This window comes from Pelodiscus sinensis, chromosome 2 (genome assembly GCF_049634645.1).
Source record: "Pelodiscus sinensis isolate JC-2024 chromosome 2, ASM4963464v1, whole genome shotgun sequence".
NCBI classification, from domain to species: domain Eukaryota; kingdom Metazoa; phylum Chordata; order Testudines; family Trionychidae; genus Pelodiscus; species Pelodiscus sinensis.
The window spans coordinates 52,523,012-52,544,489 of NC_134712.1; the positions used below are offsets into that span (position 1 = coordinate 52,523,012).

The following is a 21,478-nucleotide window of genomic DNA, read 5'->3' on the forward strand; positions in this document are numbered from 1 at the left end:
GAAAATATATGAAAGTCAGAAACAACAACAGAAGAGTCTGAAAATGTTAAAGTGAGCTGCGGCAAGAGACTTGGAAGATATTGAAAACTTCTTAAAAATATAGTTTGTTATGTAAAAAATCCAATGTATTTTGGGATCTAACCATCCAAAACAGAAACTAATAACTGGTACCAGCAACAGAGAAAACATGCATACATATTACACGGCATCAGCTCCCAGCAATGTCTGTCCAACAAGAAAAAATAATCCGTGTATTTTCAAAACATAAAGATTCAAACATAAAGATTATTAATTCAATTTTCCTGGTGACATGCTCAAAAGTGCAGACTGAAGGGCAACTGAACAAACATCATATAAAATTACTCAACCGGTAGCCAATCCAAAAGGTATCAAATCAATCTAACAGAATCACTTTGTGTCTGTCTGACCAAATGTATTAGTTTCTAAAGTTCCACAGGACTGCTCCTTGTTTTTAAAGCTACATACCAACACAGCTACCCCTCTGAGACTTTCTTCCAAAAAGGAAGACCATTTCCATTAAGAGATTTTATGAAATCATGCAAAACGATGGCAGTACTAAAATGGGGCAGTAAATAGTGTATGTGATTGTTGCTAGGTTGCCAGTTCAAATCTAGCCCAGGGAGATAGCGAAATTAATGTCTGACATCTAATTCATGTTTGGCAGTCTGTATGGAATGAATTGATGAAATCAGTATAAAAACATATAAATCACCACATCACAAAAAACAAATGCCATACTTGTCGGCAGCCTTAGTGAAGAGGCCAATGATCCAATGGGCATGAATTCCTCAGTCCTTCGGATCTACAATGAAGTAGGCTGGTGTTGAGGTAAAGCAGGCAAATCTGTACTGTTGCTCTACCGCATTTTACCTGTTCTTTGAACTAGAGGACTTTAATCTCCCTATGCAGCTGACAGTTTGGTATATTTCACATAAGAAATACAACAGCAGATATACACCAACCAATACTGACATACCAAAAAGCTTATCAGAAAGACTTGAATACTGTGTTCCTTTGTTGACCCTGTCCATCTAGACGGCAGTTTTGGCAGAGCTCAGAAACAGATAATCCAATATCATGTAAAAAAGTAGAGGGAGGATCAGAGATCTGCAGTTTATGGAGTGATGACTTAGGGGAGGGGGAAGCAGTGGCACTAAAACGAGACAAGAATGAGCCAAGGCCAAGGAGCCTAGCCAAGTCAATGAATATATTCAATCAGTGTTTCCCTGTACACTGTGCACTTGTGCAGCAACTCAGGAGAGATTCAAATACTGTCCAGTTGATTAGCAGAGCTAGATTTTTTGTTTCTACTGGTGGTGCACATTTGCACATTTTGCACATAAAATTATTCTACTCAGTGATGAAAAGATTAGAAGGAACATTGTATTCAACCCCACCAAAAAAGAGCAAGCTGAGGAGGTCCTGGTAGAGCAAGGGGCTACACAATCATATTCTGAGACTGCACTATGATTCTGCGGTGAGCAGTATCTCACTTTGGCAACTCATTTGGGCACAGCTTATTTTGTGGGTGGAACTTAGAAGAATAAGTCTGCTTTCCCTCCCCTATCCATCACTTTGTTTGGGCAGGTATTTTCACACTCACAGTAAAATATTTAGGAGCCTGTTTCGTAATATAAATAAAGACTTCTCAATTAAAACAAGTTTGGAGACAAATTTTGTCTGGGTAGAAATAGATAGTAGGAGCAAAGTTATTTGCAGGTGCCTTGTGCTGCTGGAATCCCATTGGCCAGGAAAGCTATGGATTAAGGAATATTTGGTTGAGTATTCAGAAAACACCACTGGTTAGTGGATGCTGATGCCTCTGTTAGCTTGTTAGTAAGCTCTAGTGAATTACCAAACCCGAGTACTATACCAGATAGCAATCCTGCCCTGTTACTTCATGAGGAGGTAAAAGGGATAAGAGGATCAGGATTAAGACTCTCTAGATCCTTCCCAAAGGTGTGCCACAGAGGGAAGGATCTAGCCCTGAGACTGTGGGCTGCCATGTCATCTTGTAGACTAAATCTCATAAAATTCATCATCCGAAATGCAGAAAAATAGTTCTGGAGCTCAAAATAATGAATTCTGTCATTTCCAATAGAAGTGTGAAGGGAGAATTATGAATGAACCTTTTAAAAATACATATGTGGCAGGAGATTGCCATGCTACAAAATGAAAACAGCATGCTTGTGTTTCAATGGCCCAATCCTGAAACCAAGACCTTTCATTTTCAACTAACTTAAATTGACAATTGAAAAAGGTTTGAAAATGTAGCCTTTCAGTTTGATAGATTTCAGCTATAACATTCTAGACACTATTTCAAGCCAATTTTTAAGAGTTTGTAATTGAAATTTTAAAATGAAAAAATAATTGAATCAAAGGATGCATTAAAATATCTCTTATGTATCAAATGTGCTGCTTGTTAAGCACACTTTCTGGTTTTGATGCAAATCTTTCCGACTTTACACAAATACAGGATAATTTAAAAAAGTAAAACAGGTTCTGTGTAATGTGTGTACTTCAGTTAATATAACTTATGTTACAAATACTATTTGCTTATGGAATGATTTCTTATAACAGATGTAAAAAAATCACTATCTATGATATGAAGTGATAATTTACCAAAAATAATACCAAACTTTATCTTCTAATAATGTCCATATAAACAGTGGAACAATGTAGCCATCAAATGCTATCTATTGGACAGCAACATGAGGCAGTGTGGTGTAAGATACAGTATATACAACTTTGCCTACACTTCCCTCCTTAACATTACTATAAAGAGGATCTCTTCACCTGTTTTTTAACTTACAAAGTAAAAGATGGCTTTCCATACAGCTGAGTTACTCAACTGAATAACAAGTGAAAAGAAATTAAAATCTTTAAAACCTTATAAGCTGTAAAATCTAGCTAGCAGAGTGCCCTTATTACTATAGAAAATTAAGGTTGTGTGATCCCTGAATAGCCTAACCACTAAGGTATCAAATAGCTGATCCACAGGCTGCTTTGCCAGAAATAGTTACATTACTGTACGGTACTATGGGCAGAGAGTGAAAGAGGGGGAAAAAGGGTATGGAATATACAGTCTGGAGCACAGGTACGGAAATTAAGAAATGGAGTGCAGTTGTCCATTTTACTTTAAAGAGGTTCGAAGCAAAATTTATTTGGCTCAGAATGACAATATAATACCAGTGATTGATTCTTAACTCAACTATCTGCATACTATACTTATTCTTGATATAATCGATTTTTTCATATTTTACTGAGTACTCAGAAATCCTTCAGCCGGAACAACCTTTTTGCAGAAGGTATTATATAAAAATGCCAGGTATTGTATTAATAATTTTTGGATGTCTTAAAAAAAGTTTGATTTTACTGGGACATATAATGCTGGCTATATGATTATGTATCTTCAAAATATGTATTGAACCACTCTTTTTCAGGAAAAATCTGAGTGGCTCCTGAAAGAGGCAATGGGAGCTGAGTGTACTCAAACCATTATGGGATCAGGCTCATATATGCAAAGTCAGTAGAAGATTAAAGTAGTTGTATGCTTTATAGCTAAACGAATATTCTCACCAAAATGCTGAACAAGTTATTTCAAGCAAACTGACATCCAAATTCTCATTCCTACTGGTGCAAATGCACTGCAACTCAACTGAAATCAAGTATGATTTGGTAGATATGGATGTGATAGGTATAGGATCTGAGGAAGCGTGGGCGGTAAAGATGTCCTTACACAACCTTGAGGCATCCTCACCATGCGCCTGGTCAGTATCTGGATTAACCCTCAGTACAAATCAGAGCAACCTGGGGGCTGATCTAATTTATGTCTGGCTTTGAGCATCTATAAGGGACAAGTCAAGTAATTAGGGATTACCAGGTCATATACATACTCTGTTTACCGGTGGTCACTTTGGGAGGGTAGCACCGAGCTGCTATACTGCAAACTCCCATTACCTGGAGATTCCTCCTATGCCTAAGTGTATAGTTAGGAAAATGGCTTTATAGCACAAAGAATGGTAGCAAAGCAAAATAGTGATTTGGGTCTATTAGTTACTATGAATTTATACCTGCATAACTGAGAGCAGAATTTGGCCCAGAATGTCCATTTTCTTATTAAAAATACATGTTATGTAAAGTTATCCTTTGTGCTAATGCGCCAGTAGAAGAAACTTTATATGCTTTGTATGAGTTGCTCAAATGGAAGTTAACACAACTGTATTATGAGCTTGTCTAACACCTGCTTTTTTGTATGTGGAAGACAGTGAAAGAGGAAGAGAGGGGTCAGGAAACTGAGTACCAGACAAGGAATAGCCCTTTTAATTTTTTTTTCCTTTCAAGCCTTCAGAGACAAAGAAATGATGGGAAGTAAGGACTAAGTTACAAAAGACCATTTGAAAGGTTTTCAATATTTTCTCTCATCATTAAAAAAGAAAAATCAACTATATCTTGTTCATAATATTCTGTCAACATCTGGCTATAATTGAATATTACAGATTACTTTTGGTCATGTTACATAAGATCCAAAATAGTACTTTTAAGTAATATAGGATTATTTAGTGCTTTATATTTTTCTCTAGTGACTTTTAAGTAAGTCCTAAATTCAAGAGATTCCAGAGCTTCTCCAGTCATCTGAAGAAGTGGGTTTTACCCACAAAAGCTCATGATACATCTACATGTTCTGTTAGTCTTTAAGGTGCTACTAGACTATTTGGGGGGCAGGTTAAGTTTTGGAAGAATGGTGTTATATTTACTGCAAAGTATATATTGAAAAAAATATTTGAACCTATTTTCAATAGACCCCAGACAGGTTCATCTGTCATTTAGAGTGCAAGCCCTGGTAGGCCTTAAAATGTGATCTACCATCTGTCTGTATGTGCACTCCAGATAATTCTTTGCTTTCCCTGGGCTCCACACTATAATGGCTTTACCGTTTAAAAAGAATGGGTGTGTTTTAGCATGCTCTGAAAAGGCTGTACATAATTCCCAAGTGCCTTTGTGATCACCAACCCTACAATAACAAACCAGCCCACTTCATGTGTGGTCACGAGGTTACTGCCAGGAAATCAGACAGGTAACACATTTCCTTTATACTAATACAACTGCCCACCTCTTGCTATCCGAGCAACGCTATGGTAGAGTCTGGGAAATACCTTGGCCGTTCTAGCACTATCCCGGAGCACTGCTTTCTGCTTTTTTGCTAAAAGGCCCCATGGGCCTGCTGCGGCCCAACCCCCGCATACCTGCGGCGGCGGCACCCTACCAACATGGATTTCTGCAGCTAGCCTAGAGGCACGTGACCCGCCGCCTCCGGAAACCATTGTTCTCCCTCGCGCCGCCAGACCCACTTTTTTTTTTCTTTTGCGTTTGCTCTTGGCTCCGCGTCCAACCAGCGGCGGCTCCCGGGGCGCGCGGCTGGGAACCCGGCTGCCCTGCGCGAGGCAAGGGACGCGGCGCCAGCGGGGGAGGGGCGCTCCGCGCGCCCCTGTGCACAAGTGAAACTTACCTGCTGGGCAGAGCCGCTCCTTCGCCTCTCGGGGCGCAGCTCGGCAAGAAGTCAGGGCGGCGGCGGCAGCAGCAGCAGCATTTCCCGCCCCCCGACCACCACGGGGCCCCTTGTCCAGCCGGCCTCGCCCCCCCGTCCTGCTCGGGCAGCGGGAGCTGGCTTGGGGTCGCTGGCAAAGCCTTTAGCATACGCGCCAGCGGGGGAATAGTAACTTTGCTCAATGGCGACAGGGCACCAGGCTGAGCCCGAGCATCAGATCGATTTACTAAACAAACTGAAACGTGGGTGGGGATGTTAAACAGTAACCAGCAGCCTCAAGGAAAACTGAAAGCGGCTCCTGCTGGCTCGGCTGCTCCCACGGCCCGGGCCCTTTCCGCGGGCGGGGCCGCTTCAGCCCCGGCGCCTGAGGGGGAAGCAGCTTTGCCGGGCCCTGGTACTGCGGCTGACCAGGAAGCCAAGAGCGAAGCTAGAAGCACTGCACCAAACTCCCCAGCAGCAGGGCCAGTCTCCCTGCTCGCATGCCGGCAGTGCACCTGCTTAGCTTCGGCTTGCCTCTCTGGAGCTAGGGGTAGCCCTGCAGGCTTGGTGTGGGGTTAGTGGCTCTATTGTTTTGAGAGAACGTTTCTCCACACACACCTCAGCCATTCATCCCACTGGCTCAGCTAAAACTCCCGCCACGCCAGCTAGCCACGTTGTGGGCGAGAAAGCGATTAGGTGACTAGGTTTAAAGGCCATCCTCGAGACTCGAAGGCGAGTCTTTGCCCCTCCGCACACGCTCAGCAGCCAATCACTCAGATCAGTGCAGCAGTGCCGAAAGGGGTGCTAAACCAGCTTTCTGCTGCTGAGCTGGCAGGGCAAAGGCAGAGCAGGACTCCTCACCGTGGCTTCGGGATCCCTCTAAACTGGAGAGCCGGGACAGGTGGGGCAGCAGCATGCCCAGCATGTAGAAGAGGGATGGATCGCAGCTGTCACTTTCATCATTTCCATATGGGAAATTGAAGTTTTTCCCCTTTTGGCAAAGGTGCTGCCTCGAGGACCTCAGTGAAGAGAAAGGGTGATGTAGCCCAACGCGCAAATAACTTATCAGTCCTTTCGAGATATTTGCTCCCTGAAATGTTTGTTTGCACGGAAATAAATACTTTTTAAAAAAATTCTGCCTAGCAACCCTGGCGTTCATAGTTTGAACATTCATAGTTTGTTTTATCACTGGGGCCCAAGACATCAGCTGAAGGTTCTCTCTACAATGCTCTCTACGGTGCTTTTTGAAGCCACCGATGTGATTTTTATAGAGCAGACAAACGCTCGCAGATCCAAACTCCTAAATAATAGTGTGACCGTCGAAAACAATCAGAATAAGTCAAAGATGTTACTAACCCCGTGCATAGTCATTTAATCTTCTTACACTCCCTCCCCTCCCCCCCGCCCATGGTTCTGCCGTAAGAATAACCTGTAGATCAAAGACCTGGATCTTTCTCTCTTGAATTAGAAGTTCTCTCGGGTTACTTCTCTATATTTGATTGAATCGCTTTTGGAATGCATCCTTTTTCGAACAAACTGGATTATTAAAAAAGGAACTTGGACAACAGTAAAGTATTATAATGAAAATATCTCTGTTCCAAGGGTCCTAGTTAGATAGAACTATTGCTTGCCCTGGGAGAGGTTACAACACAAGGAAGTAGTCATTAAATAACAACACTCATTGTTCTGCGAGATTGCAAATTTGTAGATTTCAAATAATAATTAACGGCTAGCCTGTACTGGAAACAAATTCTTCTTTCAAGCACGTGTATTACGGCCGCGTTGACATCCAGAAGATACACATAAAAATCTTGATGCAAAATATCAGAGATTTACTATATCGTTATTTGGAACTGGTGCGACTGAAAACGGGGTTTGACAAGTTGATACCGGGCAAGAAAGAGGTCTTATTGAGTTCCTGGAGTGGGGGAGAGAGGGAAGGAAGAGATCTTCCAAACAGAGGAAAACTCAGGGCGTTCCTTTACCTTGTATTTTTTTAGCACTTCTGTTTCCCATCACATTAGATATGAACACACCAGCGATTTAATGGCACTGTATCACAACAGCGAAAACACAGTTTCAAGCAAAAGAGTGAAAATACGGTTACTTCCCTTCTCCTTCTCTAATATTTTAATGCGATCAAGGATCATTAGTTTACCTACTGAGGAAATCGGCAAGTTTGCTCTATTTTCTCACTGTTTGGATCGCGACACGCCTTTTTATCTCGTTCTGATTACTAATTGTTCATTTATATCATTCTGCATGAAAATCCTGACTCAAAATATTAGTGGCATTCCACGTTTACTTTGAATGCGTTTGGACTTTACATGACAATTTTATTAGTTAGGAAACATTGTTAAAAACAAATAATTATCCAGATATGCGGCAAGGAAGCTGTAAATAGCTCCTAAGAACTTAAAAGCCATTTTAAAGGGTATTTTTAAAAGGCCAATAAAACTCAGTCTGGAAGATTTTAGGATGGCGTATGCAGTCCATGTCCTTCCGCAGACAAAATGCTAGGGCTTCTGAATGTCAGGGTAATGTTAACAATGAAATAAACGAAGGTGCTGATGGCTTAAATGTAGTTTGTGGTAATTTGCAAAGGCAGGTGTCCCTTTTGCGAGGTATTTGCTACTGACATCTGATAAACTAAGCCAGTCTTTTGGTGCCAGCTAATAATGGTCACTTATTTGAATAGAGCGAGTGGGCATAATTTGTTTTCTGTCCTCTCATCAGAGGCTAATTTTATCACATAAAGAGACGCAAATTGACTTAATACTTGTTCCGAAGTTGTAAGTGAATCGAAACATTTCAGAGGATACAAACTTCGGCAGTAATTACTCTCTCGTGCGGAGGAGGAGTGTCTGCTACGTTGTAACAAAACTAAATGTCTTGTAGAACACAAGATGGTATGTTTTTGATATGATGTGAATATTTGTGCGTAGTAAATATTTTGGACACGCAAGGCCACGTTTGATTTCAACTTAATGTCACTCATGATTTTCTTTTCCACTTTAGTTTCTTCTTAGAGCAGTTTTATGGTTTTCTGCCCATTTTCGTTACCAGTTCCTAAAGAAGCTGTACGGAGAAGGGGGCATCTTGACGTTAGTCTTGCTGTCCACGCTGCTGAGTTTTATAAGCTATGTTCACGTGTCACTTTCAAAAGAAAATCACTGGGCTCGCAAAAGCGCCTGGAAATCGGAGCTGTTCTAGACTGTCAAAGGCCAGACACCTGCGTCTTGTACTTATGTCGATTTTGGAGAAGAGTGCGTGGGGAGGGCAATTGTGGTAACAATAGGAAAATGAAAGTGATGCTGGCACGACGTGGCCCGCTAGATCTGTCCTCTCCAGTGGAAACCATGATCGCTCCCCTCCCCCAGTGTCTCTCACACGGCTGGGGGGTCGGACTGAAGATACGGGGCAAAGCCCCAGGAGCCCTTCGCTGTGGTACAGAAGCTAACGACTATTCCCAGGTCGGACTCCTCGCAGCAGAGCCCCACCGCGCGAACTTGGCGAATGCCCCAAACGCCCTGTTGCTGGGGGCTCTAGGTGTGGACACCTGTAGGCGAGCCGGGAATCCTGCGCAGCTCCCCGGCAGCCTCTGTCCATCACCAGCTGATCGCCCCTCCACAGGGCGGCTGCCATCCACCGTTTGAAAACGATCCTTTCTTTTCCTGCCCACACAAGCGCTCCCCCACCGCCAGGGGAGCTTCCTGGGCTCATCAGAAAGGCGGCAGGCGAGCAGGACGCTCCCCTATCGGTCTGCCCCTGACCCGACTAGCCTTTGTGTGGGTGCTGTGCTTAGCAGTCTCCTTTGTTTTAACTCCAGGATCTGCAGGTGAAGGATTGTCGGTGCACCGATCTTTCCTCCCCCCGGGCTGTTTTTTCCTGTTACCGAGCCATCCCTTGGAAATCATTCCTCGGGGCTGGCCACTGTGTATGCCCCACGTACGAGCTTCTCATGCAAAACCTTGGAAGTCGTCACAGGAGCCCCTACTATTTGTTAGCATGCAAGAGCTGCGAAAGGAGCCCAAAGCGCTGTGTAAACGGGCGACAAAGAACCGCAGCCACCTAGGTCACGGATTGCCGCTGGCTGGAAAAGTGCAATACAGGAAATGTTCAGGACCAAACCGGTTCAAAGAGACAACTGTTTTTGTTTAGTTACTGAAACCATAAATAGAAAACCTTGTCTAACCTAGTAGGTTCGTTTGGGCGTTCAGTTTTGCTGATTCCAAAGCACCTGATATCCTGATACAAGCCTTTTTGTGTTTTCTTACCCAGAAAATAATTAAATCTAGGCTGTGTGTGCAAATGAGGTAAACCTTTTAGACTATAAATCGGAAGATTATGCAGCCCCTAAACCGCTTTGAGCTGTGTTCAAGTACTACATTAGAAACGCTGTTTTCTGCAAAGGTCCCTTACTTATTAATTGCCACGGTCCATGAAAGATTTGCAGGCTTTACAATCATTTATGGTACGTGCAATAAAATCCAGGTGATAGGAGCAGACTGGTTCAAGGTGTAATGCAAAGATGTATTAGGTGCCCTTGGCAACTATCTGTGGGTGCTGTTTGTATTTGCAGAACACACCCTTCTCTGCAATGAACACTTCTGCAACCTGGGGTTTGGGTTGTTCATTTCCAGAGCCCCGGACAGCCACACAATGGAGTCATAGATTTCAGGCTAAGAGAATCAAATAATTCGAAATCAATTCCAGTCCCCAGAATATTTCACATTCAAGTTAGAGCATTAAATCAAATTTGAGGGAAAGGAAACTTCAACGTGAATTATATCCCCCCCCCCTTTTTCGTTTAATAAACAAGCCGTGTGTAGTAACTGACTATTCAAATCTTCAGCGCGTGCTTGCCCCCCTTTTAATACAGAAATTGCACCTCTACAAAAACAGGACCCGGTTCTGAACCCCTCAAACCTTAAAGACAGACTTCCCAAAGGATACGACAATACTAGAACAATTTTGTTCTTAAGAGTCTCACAAGAAAGGACCCTGGAGATTGTAAATGCATTTTTGAAGATTATGCTAATACCGTCAGATTACAAGAGTTTACTGTACTAACACCGAAACAAAACAGTCTCGCGGCTGTTTCTTATGATAATTGGTATTCGTATTTTTAATATGAAGTTAGAATGCCTATTTTCCGGCATTAGCAGCAGCTGCGAAGGGGAAACCAGCCATTCCCTTCTCACCTACTCCATTTTCTAACGTTCTGAACTTTGAAAGTTGTAATTGTCACAAGACAGTTAATTAACTCCGCTTCAATGCCGAGCAGTTAGTTAAAGTGTGACAAAGAATCAAATGTACCAGAGCACGCATACTTTAAGGTATTCGGAAACCTATACATGCCATCTAGTGGGCACAAGAGAAAACGATATGCCAGCTTCCTCAAGCTCCCCTGATATCATTCTATATTCCCTTGCAGGCGCTCACGCCGTTAGTATTTTACCTAAGGAGAAGCTAAATACCTGCTTAAGAGGGTACATTCTTAGCATATCTTGCCAATGTCGACACAGTTTTTATTTCATTCTAGGATCTAAAACAAATTGGAAGAAGCCCCAGTTCATAGTTTTATCCATAGGATAGCAGGAGAGCAGAAAGGCAGAAGGGATCTGTCATTAGAGATAGATACAGATAGAGATAGAAATTTAGGAAGTTACACTCAGTATTTATTTATAGATAAATTTACAGTCAGGGTGTGTATGAATGCTATGCAGTATAAATACAATGTCACAGAACCACTGGATACTTGTAACTTCCTGTAATAGCACTTAAAATAGTTAGAAAAAGAAAAGAAAACAAAACAAAACACAGCCCTAGTGTAACAATGTTACACCATTCTCAGGGCAGGGCTGCAGAAGGAAACTGATTATTGGTCATTTAGATACAGTCATAAATAGAATATTAAAAATCCATCAATTCTGAAAGCTTATAACTAACTTCAGCCATGTCAGTAATCCCATCAATTCCTTCCCCCCAAAAGTGTGACTTCAGATAGTTGCAAATAATGGTGTCGCAGGTATAGTTTCCCATAACTATCCTGAATATTACTAACAGTGAAGTGCTTGCATGGAGAATATATCCCCCACTTTTTTTATTGTTATGCCCCAAGAGGCAAAATACTGTTCTTTGGAATAATACTATAAAGTTTCCAAATAATTTTATATCAAGAGGGACTATTGTGGAAGCAATTCTTCAAATAAAAACAACTATGAATAATATTTAGACATACTAAGTTGATATTGTTGTTTCATCCAAGGAAGTCAATATAAACTTAAGGTGTATTTTATACAGCTGTGTGAACAATAAAATCTACAATACTAAATCAAAATATAGATTTCAAGTTGCAAAATAACACACAACTGTACACTTACTCTTATTTCAAACATTTTGGTATTTCATTTTTTTGAAATGCTGGTAATGTCATCTGCCACAGACTATGTATTGTTTAGCCAACCTAAGGACTAGCAGCTTTGTGTACATTTGAGAAGGTAGTGTTCTAAGAATCATTTGGTCCTTACAGAAAACTAAAATACCTTATGTTAACACACAAAAGTAATCCAACAAGTTTACAGGTATGCCAGATATCTAGTGGATTAGTCTTTTTTAAAGATAAATACTAGTTTGTTCAGTGTGAATTGAACTGAAATGATTCAGACTGAAATGCTTTAGCTAATTTCCTTCTTCCCCCTATTGTCCTACTCAGCACTTGTTGCTTTTCAAACCTCCCAGGATCTACAGGTCCTAAAATTTGGGCTGGGAACTATGGAATAGGTATCAAGAGGACAAAATAATTGAAACAGAAAATAAAACAAAACTGCAGTAACATAGAAGCATGGCAAACTTGAAACATTGTAGAAGAGAAAATATCAGTCATAGTATGCATACACGGAACTATTTGTGCTTAAACTGGTTCCATCTCACTAGCTAAATTAGGTATGGTTCCTTATGAAATACAAACATGCCTAAGAAAATTACTGTGTTGACAGTGGAGCATGATCTACACTACAAAAATCAAACTGACAAAAGACCCAACATTTTCTGTAAAAGATTTTGGGTGAGCATACAAAAATGATGCAAGTGGTCTGATAACCCGTTAAAGCAGACTATCATTCAATCAGAGCTTAATTGGTTCATTGCAACTATTTTAATGCCAGTGTGGATGCAACAAGTTGAAACTGTTAAGTTTGTCTTCTGCAGCACTGTCTCACAGTGCATTATGAAGTTTCTCAGAATGCACTGCTTCTGGGACATGATCTGGGAACTGTGGGACATGCTTTACAAGTTAAATAGTTTTGGACAATACTAGCGTGGATGTGCTACAAAACAGACTAACTCAGCATAAAGGTGTAGATGCACTAACTGATTGTAATTAAACTGTTTTCAGTGCAACCTGTTCAATTACAAAGAGTTCAGTTATTCAGTACGGATCAGGCCTGAGTGTCAGCAATGGTCTTCACTGGGACTGAATGTTAATTAACTGCAAACATAGTCTAGGAAAAGTGTTCTTTGGAATAATACTATAAAGTATCCAAATAATTTTATATCAAGAGGGACTATTGTGAAAGCAATTCTTCAAATAAAAACAACTATGAATAATATTTAGACATACTAAGTTGATATTGTTGTTTCATCCAAGGAAGTCAATATAAACTTAAGGTGTATTTTATACAGCTGTGTGCAGTACATAGCAGCTGAGTAGTATCCTTTTAATTAGCTTTGGAACCTTCTAGTGGACATACCATTTTCTTATTGCTGAAGCCACTGAATTCTGAAAGAGCAACTATCTATAATGGCGATGTCTACACTGAATGCTTACTTCAGCACCGTGTAGTGCAAATACTTGTTTAGCCTCTTTAGTGTGGCATACAGAGCATGAAAGACAATGTGGCTTCACTTCGTCAAGTAGAGTGAAGACATGCTTGAAGGGTCTGGGTATGTACATGAGTGTATAACCTACAAAGCTCTCTCATTGCCCAAGATATGTCTCCTATCTACACAGCTATTTTTACTTGTGTGGTGTTCTATTGCCTTTCGGTAGGAAAAGACTCTGACTGCAGGCAAAGGTTCTAAAAGGGTGGAGGTAGCAAAGAAAGCAGTGTGAAAAGGCTTAATCTTTTCCTGCTGCATCTCCCTGCCAGAGCCTGGCCTTGCTACAGTGCAAGGCTCTGCCAGCTCCCCATCTTTTCCCACAAGGTTCAGAAAAGTCAACAAAAATGATTAGGGGTTTGGAATGGGTCCCATATGAAGAGAGTTTAAAAAGACTTGGACTTTTCAGTTTAGAAAAGAGGAGACTAAGGGGGGATATGATAGAGGTCTATAAAATCATGACTGGTGTGGAAAAAGTGAATAAGGAAAAGTTATTTACTTATTCCCACAATACAAGCACTAGGGGTCACCAAATGAAATTAATAGGCAACTGGTTTAAACCAAACAAAAGGAAGTTTTTCTTCACTCAGCACACAGTCAACTTGTGGAACTCCTTGCCAGAGAATGCAGTGAAAGCTAGAACTTTAACAGGGTTCAAAAAAGAGCTATCTAGATTTGTGGAGGTTAGGTCCGTCAATGGCTATTAGCCAGAATGGGTAGTCTCTCTTTCCCTGGAGGTGGATGACAGGGGAGGGACCACATGAGGATTACCTGTTGTGATTCCTCCCTCTGGAGCATCTGGTATTGGCCACTGCCGGCATACAGGTGCTGGGCTAGATGGACCTTTGTTCTTATGTTCTTATGTTCACATCTAGGCTGCATCACACTACACTGTACAGTAGTTCGAAATAGGATACGCAATTTGAGCTATGCAAATTGCATATCTTATTTTGATCTTATTTGGAAATAACTAATTTCAAAATTTGGTGCTGTCTACACAGCACCAAATTTCAAAATAACCCGCTATTCTGAAATGTCCCTTACTTCTCGTGGAATGAGGTTTATAGGGTCATCGGAATAGTGAGCCTACAATAACAGGCTTGCTGTTAAGACATGGGATAGCTATTTTGGGATACTTTGGTATCCCGACATAGTGTTGCAATGTAGATATAGCCCTAGGGTCCTTTCCTAATGCAGGTAAGGTCTCTGGCAGGAAAAAAGACTCTGGTAAAGAAGCAGTAGGGAAAGGCTCAATCTTTCACTGCTGCTTCCTATCGGCAGAGCCTATCCTTGCTATAGTGAAACCTTTTCCTGTTGCCCCCCCACCCACCAGAGCACCACAGTGGGATAGAGGTGGTAAGCAGTAGCAAACAAAAGTAACCTTGGGAAAGAACAGCTTCTGTGGTGTGTGCACTGCCACCATTATATCTTAGTGGACTTGCATTTGAGGGTGATCAATGTATAGCAGTGTGTACATGTCTAACTGTGTATTTTCTTTTCAAAAAGGATATGTGATGTGCTGATATGTCTAGGTTACTGCTGAAAGAACAGTATTCATTTTGGTACATAATTAAGTTTCTTGTGTTATGATGAAAAATGCATATTTCAAAGGCTGGCAAGATTCAGGGCTGGGGGGACTAATGCAAGGGCACTGCTTTTCAAACACTGGTAAGATAGAGTCAGTTTCTATACCTAGCAAAATGGGGATACAAGTGTCCCAATAGTGCTGAAGGATGTTGGAAGGATAAATTACATCAGGTGCTCAGATAATATCATTGAGGTCATATAATTACCTCAGCTAGAAAGGGTTGGATTAACCAGTAGGTTCCAGAGGTCCTCTACCTTGGTGGTCACATGATGGTATCACATACAGTCATCGATTCTAAGGCCAGAAGGGATCATTGTGATCAACCAGTCTGACCTCCTGCATAACATTGGTTATAGAACTTTCCCCAAATAACTTTCAGAGCTCATCTTTTATGAAAACATCCAATCTTGACCTACCCATCTGACTTTTGGGGAAATTGTTCCCAATGGTTATTTACCCTCACTGTTAATAATTTACATATTATGTACCCTTTGAATTTGCTCAGCATCGACTTCTAGTCATTGGATTGTGTTATCTCTTTCTCTACTAGAGTGATGGGGAACACTTTCCCAGGTGGATGGTCTGCACCTCAGGTTTAGTCCAGGAATGTAGGTAAGAACTTGGGGCTGAGGTTGGGGGGGGGGGGGGGGGAGCGCTACATGTGGAAATAAACCCAGAAATATCTTTTCTGGGGGCCTGAAATTGAGACCTTTAGAGACCTATTGTTCAGTGAACCTGTGTTTATACCCACTGGAATGGAATGCAATGCCAGATTCTTCATCTGTTATCCTGCTTGACTCTAATGATAGAAAGTTGCAGTAAGAAATTAAATCCATTCCTCCCTTCCACTGCTTCCCACTCAGAAATGTGAGTAACACAGAATCATCTCTTGGATCCACACTCCATATAGTCTTGTGTAATGTAGGGAATGGAAAAGTGAAGCATGTGACCCATTAACTGTAGCTGACTTCCATGCCACTAAAGCCAAACCTCAGATGTGACCCAGTGACATTTGCTTTGGATTATGTCTTTCAAGGAGTTTTCTATTTTTGGAAGGCCTCGTGTCCTAAGAAGTAAACAAAAGAGACCTACAACTTAGTGATCAGATTGGAATGTAAAGAACAACTATGAAGGAAAGACAAATTGTTTTTATAGTTTGGAAAGAATTGTATTTATGATGTGAGTAAATACCTTTTGACTAGTATTTCTATATCATTCATGCATCCTCTGCTGCCTCAGACGATTGATTTTTTAATAATAGAGAACATGAGTAACAAAATTTGAAATAAATCCATAAGAGCTCTTGTGAGTCTAAATTAAAATGATGACCATAGCCACAGCGTCAGGACACATCAGAAAGCCATTAACTATTGGAGAGAATTGACCAATTAATCAGATAAGTCACTCTCCATCTCTCTTCCCCCAAAAAGTAGCATTAAATATAGATTCATTTGGTGGATTCAAGTAGAATTAACTACAGGAAGAGAAAATCCACATTTTCCTAACATCATCTCTTTATATACAATAGCTTTGACAAGGAAAAGTGACACAGTCAGCATTCATTTTCATATCTTAAATTTTGCTATAGAAAATGCATAATATAAACTCTATTTTATTTCTCTGTAAATGTCAGTAGAGCATAAATCAATACTAGAATGGTAACTATGCAATTAACTCACATCTCTCCTGTACCTTCACATTAGCATCACTGAAAGTGGTAACACCTTTTCAGTGACATCAATGTAAGCAATAACATCCTTTTCTGTTAAAAATCATTTTTTTAAAGTCAACTTAATGCTCCAGAAAGGTGATGGATTGACAGCCCTGGAAACTGAAGATCTCTAGCTATAGACTAGGGACAGCAGTAGTAGCACACACCTCTCCAAACTATTCACCCAACTCTGTCTCAGAGAACTGGAAATGAAGTTTACAGTCCATTTTCCTTCAGTGAGACACAGAAGCAGCACTGACATCTTTGTTATGATGTATTTATAGTCAATTAGCAATTAGTAGTGACACTTGAACCATAAACCCAGAGGTGAAAAGGTCTGTATCCCATGTCCAATCCCCTAATCCATACAAGTGTTGTTTAACTACTGCCTGTTCAGAAGTACCTGGATATACTTGAAACAATTAGCCGTTGGTAAATATGATATAATGAGAGACCACTGACCTAGTAGCAAGATCCAGAAACAGTCATTGTTGCTGTGGTGGAGAAAAACTACTCAGTGAATGGTTAAAATAGATGTTTTAAAAATAATGTTATTAATATTAAGAGTACATTTTCATGTGTGTGTGTTTTCACCAAGGTATAGCACTAATGGAGTCAAAGCAGATCTAGTGGAGGAAGGATGGTTCAGTCGATGACTCAAGAGACTTGAGTTTAAATTCTTTCTTTATCACAGATTTGCCATCTGTCCTTGGGCAAGTATATCTGTGCCTCAATTCCCCGCCCCCACAGCAAGTAGGAGATAATAGTGCTTCCTTCTGTCACCAGAGTGTTTGGACACAATGGTAACAGAGGACCCATACAAACACTAGTGGATCTCCGCAGTCCTGCATCCTTGGACTTGACCGGTTCCGAAGGAGGGAGCTGTTGGACCAGGGGAGGTTGGCCCCTCTGCCAGGCTCCTCCCCACCTCCGGGCCACTCGGCTCCCAGCTTCTTGGCCAGCTGTAGGGCTCCTAGGTCTCCACTGTCCCAAGGCTGCCAGACTCCACTGCCCCAGGGCTGCTGGGGCTCCACTGCTCTGGAGTTGCTGGGGCTCCACTGCCCCAGAGCTACCAGGGCCCCAGTGCTCTGGGGCTCCCCTTCCCCAGAGTAGCTGAACCCTGGTGGCTCAGCTACCCTGGGCTGCCAGGGTTCAACCTCTCTGGAGCCACCCAAGCGTCAGTGCCAGCCATAGGCCACCAGGCTCTTCTTCCCTGGGCCACTGGAGTTCTACAGCCAGCCCCAGGGTTGCCAGCACTCCATAGTCCCAAGGCTTCCCCAGAGCTCCAGGCCTCTGTCAGAGCTCTCTGGTCCTAGGGGTCGCTGGTCCAGCAACATCCGTGGTCCTATGAGACAGAGGGAAGTAGATTAGGCACATCGCTATTGTAAATGAAGCGGGGATTTAAATATCCCACAGTTCATTTGAATAAAAATGGCCACTGCTTTTTGCCGCCATGGCACTTTGCCAGCAAAAAGCGGCAGTCTAAACAGGGATCGGTCAACAAGGATCAACAAGGGATCGGTCAACAAGGACCTTGTTGCTTCGTGCAACAAGGTTTACAGAATTGGTCGGAAAAGGCTTTCCTTGTCGACTGATCCCCGTCTAGACTGTCGCTTTTTGCCAGCAAAGTGCCGCCATGGCAAAAAGTGGCGGCCATTTCTATTCAAATGAAGTGCAGGATATTTAAATCCCCACTTCATTTGCAATAGCAATTACCTAATCTACATCCCTCTGTTGGCAGAGGGGTGTAGTTTAGACACACCCAGAGAGTCCCGGATCAGAGAGGTTCAACCTGTACCTAAGATAGCTATCCCAAAAGATATTCTACAAAACATAAATCTTTATAGAGTACTTCCTTCTTCAGATATGATTGCAGGAAAATGTTAGAAGCGCAAGGGGATTTCTTGTCCTACTGTGATTTTTATGTGTGTGATATACCCTGTTAGCTACTGTAGGGCCTGATCCTTATTCCATTGAAGTAATGGCCAGAGTAAATGGGGGTGGAGGGTAATGCAACACTTTCCCTTCTCCCTTTGCTTTGGGTAAAGTGCTCCTCTGTACATCTTCCTTTGCTTTTACTGGTACAAGGAAGGTACCCCCTCCTATTTCAATGCATGTTAAAACCAGACCAAACTGTTGCAGACTTGAAAAGGAGCAGGTTTAAATCAACAAGCATTTATAATATTCCCCTCATGATCATTTTAGAAAAGATATACCTTATGGTCTGCCTGTGGATTGTTAGCATGCATTCTCCTATGGCTGATACAGGATATTTTGAAATGTTTTGAGAGTACATAGTTAAATGATGGGAACAGGCATTAACATTTTCAAAGCTGTTTAGAAGATTTAGACACATATTCTTCACTAAATCAACTAAAAGATGTGTGCCTAATCCCCCCTGAATGGCTTTGAAAACCTCAGGTTTTCTTTCTTTTGCTGTAATCTCCTTGTGACAGGGTGATATCCTACCACAGTCTTCTTCTCTGTCTACACAGACTCAAAGACTTTCACTTATTAGACATCCCAGTGCTAAGGATGTTAAGAAGCAGGTAATTGACTAATTGTTAGTTGATATAATTTGTATCGACTACATGATTAGTCGATAAGTGGGGTCGGGGTCCAGGAACTGCAGTTAAAATGTAGTAGGAGCTGGGCAGAGCTGCAGTGGGGGTAGGTCTGGAACCTGGCTGGCTTTCCCCAGAACAGGTCCTGCTTCCCCCCGCTTTCTGCCTCTGATACAGAGGCAGCAAGGGGGAGCTGGGAAGTAAGTAGAGAAGCGGTGACTTGGCTACCCTATAAACCTAGGCCTAGGCTTATTGGGTAGTTGACTACTCAACTAGTTGCTTACATACTCAGTATTTTTTTACCTTGGCTCTTCCCATCACCTTATTGAGCCATATACCATAATTATGTACAGATTCAGGAGAGAAAAGGGAAGAACTTTCTCCATCCGGAGATCTGTGTTGACTTTGGCTCTGCTAGCCTTCCTTCCTCTCCTGAACTTCCTTCCTTTGCAGGGTCACCATACATCCCATTTTAGCTGGGACAATCCACTTTTAAACCTCTGTTCTAGTGTTCTGAGTAGTCAATTTTTTGAGCAATGCCTAGTTTTGCCAAAAAATATGGGACATGCCCTGCTAGTGAGGCACAGAAGAATGTTCATGAATGAAGGCAAAGCGGCAGCACCAGCCTTACATGGCAGGGCTTAGACAGGCCATGACACCAAGTGGCTCAGACAAGGGAGGGGAGGTCCCTTAAGGCCAGCCCCAAGTGTGTGAGGGGGTTCAGGTGAGCCACTTGGGCTAGCTCCTATATGCAGGGGAGGATTGTACAAGCAGCTCTGGCTGTGGCAGGGTTAATTTGGGCAAGCTCCACATGGCGTTCTGTTTTCCCTTTGGGAAATAAGGTCACCTTACTTCTTATACCTCCTTTCTTAATTTGCTCCTTAGTCCTGCCCCAGCCCATTCTAATCCTCTAGTCAAGCCCTGTCAGCTCCACCCTGGCAGAATAATGGTTCTTTAGTGACCAAAGTGGTGGCCCAATTGAGGGTTTCCAGCACTTTGTGCCATGCCTCCTTTTGGGTGAGGGATAAAGTCTCTGTAAAGAAAGTCCTTTCCAATATTATTCAGTTTCTTATACCCACTTTTCCATCAAAGGTAACCTGCCTTGTGAAGATCAGACCATTGTTCTACCTCTAGCTCTGCCTCAAGTCACTTTTCAATACAGATAATTGATCACATCCTGCAAAGCTCCCCAGCTCCAGAGTATAAAGTCAGTATTAGTACTCCAGACATCAAATACATCCAGTGAGGTCAATCTACTGAAATAAATTTTACTATGCTACCTGCATTTTCCCCGGTGGTCCAACAAGGGCATTACTCTGAGGCTTTCTGCCCTGCAGCTGTTACCTCTCTTGGTCAGAGACGTGTCACTCTCCCTCCTAATCATGTTATCTCTAGGCTGCTTAGTTCCCCTTTGATGCTGTGATATTCCCCAGCAAAAAAGACATTCTAAGCTGTCCTGTCTTGCCTTCTCCTCAGAGGCACTATACAGCATAATTACCTACAGTTATAAGTTAGCACAGTCCCTTGTAAGCAAGCACTTTTATTCTTAAGGTAAAGCATTTCAGAGACATTGTATTAAAATAATAAAGAACCTGAGGCATTCTAATAAGCTTATGTCACATTACTGGATCTTGAGGGGAGCAGCCAGATCACTGCTGCACCCATAGGTGGGGGTGTTGGCCCCAGAAAATGGTATGAAAGGGGGCCATGTGGGGTGCTGAATAGAAGCTTATTATCTGATAATCCTATGTAAGCTATTTATGTGGTTGTATAATGTCTGTATGTGTAGTTAGGAATCTGTAGTCTGTGTGGATACTGAATATTTCTCTGCATGTGGCTGAGCATTGGGCAGAGCCTGGTCCTGTGGACATGCTAATTAGTGAGGCCCTGTGGGACAATGGCTCTCAATGGGGCAAGGACACACCTAAAGCATGAGGGCGGACATCTAAGAGCGGCCAGCAGAGAGAGGCTGAGGACAAGGTGACCTGCTGCATACAAGAAGAGGCCAGGAAGGAGGTATAAAGAGGCCATGTGGTCGATGCCATTTTGTTCTCAGCTCAGCACTTCATCCCAGAGGCAGCATTGCAGGGATCGAAGAGCCCGGAAGACCTGTGAACCCATCCTGATGCTAGGATGTGCAACAAGAACTTTTAAACCAGCAGCTGTAACATCTCTGCTAGAGCCTG

General features: G+C 42.2%; 1 protein-coding gene and 1 long non-coding RNA gene across 4 annotated transcripts in view; one reads left to right on the plus strand and one right to left on the minus strand.

Moving 5' to 3' along the window:
- Positions 1-6,929, minus strand: part of HNF4G (hepatocyte nuclear factor 4 gamma) — a 94,772-nt gene extending 87,843 nt beyond the window's left edge. The window contains exon 1 of one of the 2 annotated variants that reach the window (XM_075920496.1): positions 5,531-6,929. The gene's annotated coding sequence lies outside the window, so the exon portion shown is untranslated. Of the gene's footprint in view, positions 1-5,267; positions 5,455-5,530 lie in introns of those variants that run through there. The other variant, XM_075920497.1, reaches the window with a different exon arrangement.
- Positions 5,043-21,478, plus strand: part of LOC106732589 (uncharacterized) — a 76,330-nt gene continuing 59,894 nt past the window's right edge. For both annotated transcript variants that reach the window (XR_001368830.3, XR_003090923.2), the window contains exons 1-2: positions 5,043-5,098; positions 15,568-15,629. This is a non-coding gene — a long non-coding RNA (uncharacterized LOC106732589). The remainder of the gene's footprint in view (positions 5,099-15,567; positions 15,630-21,478) is intronic.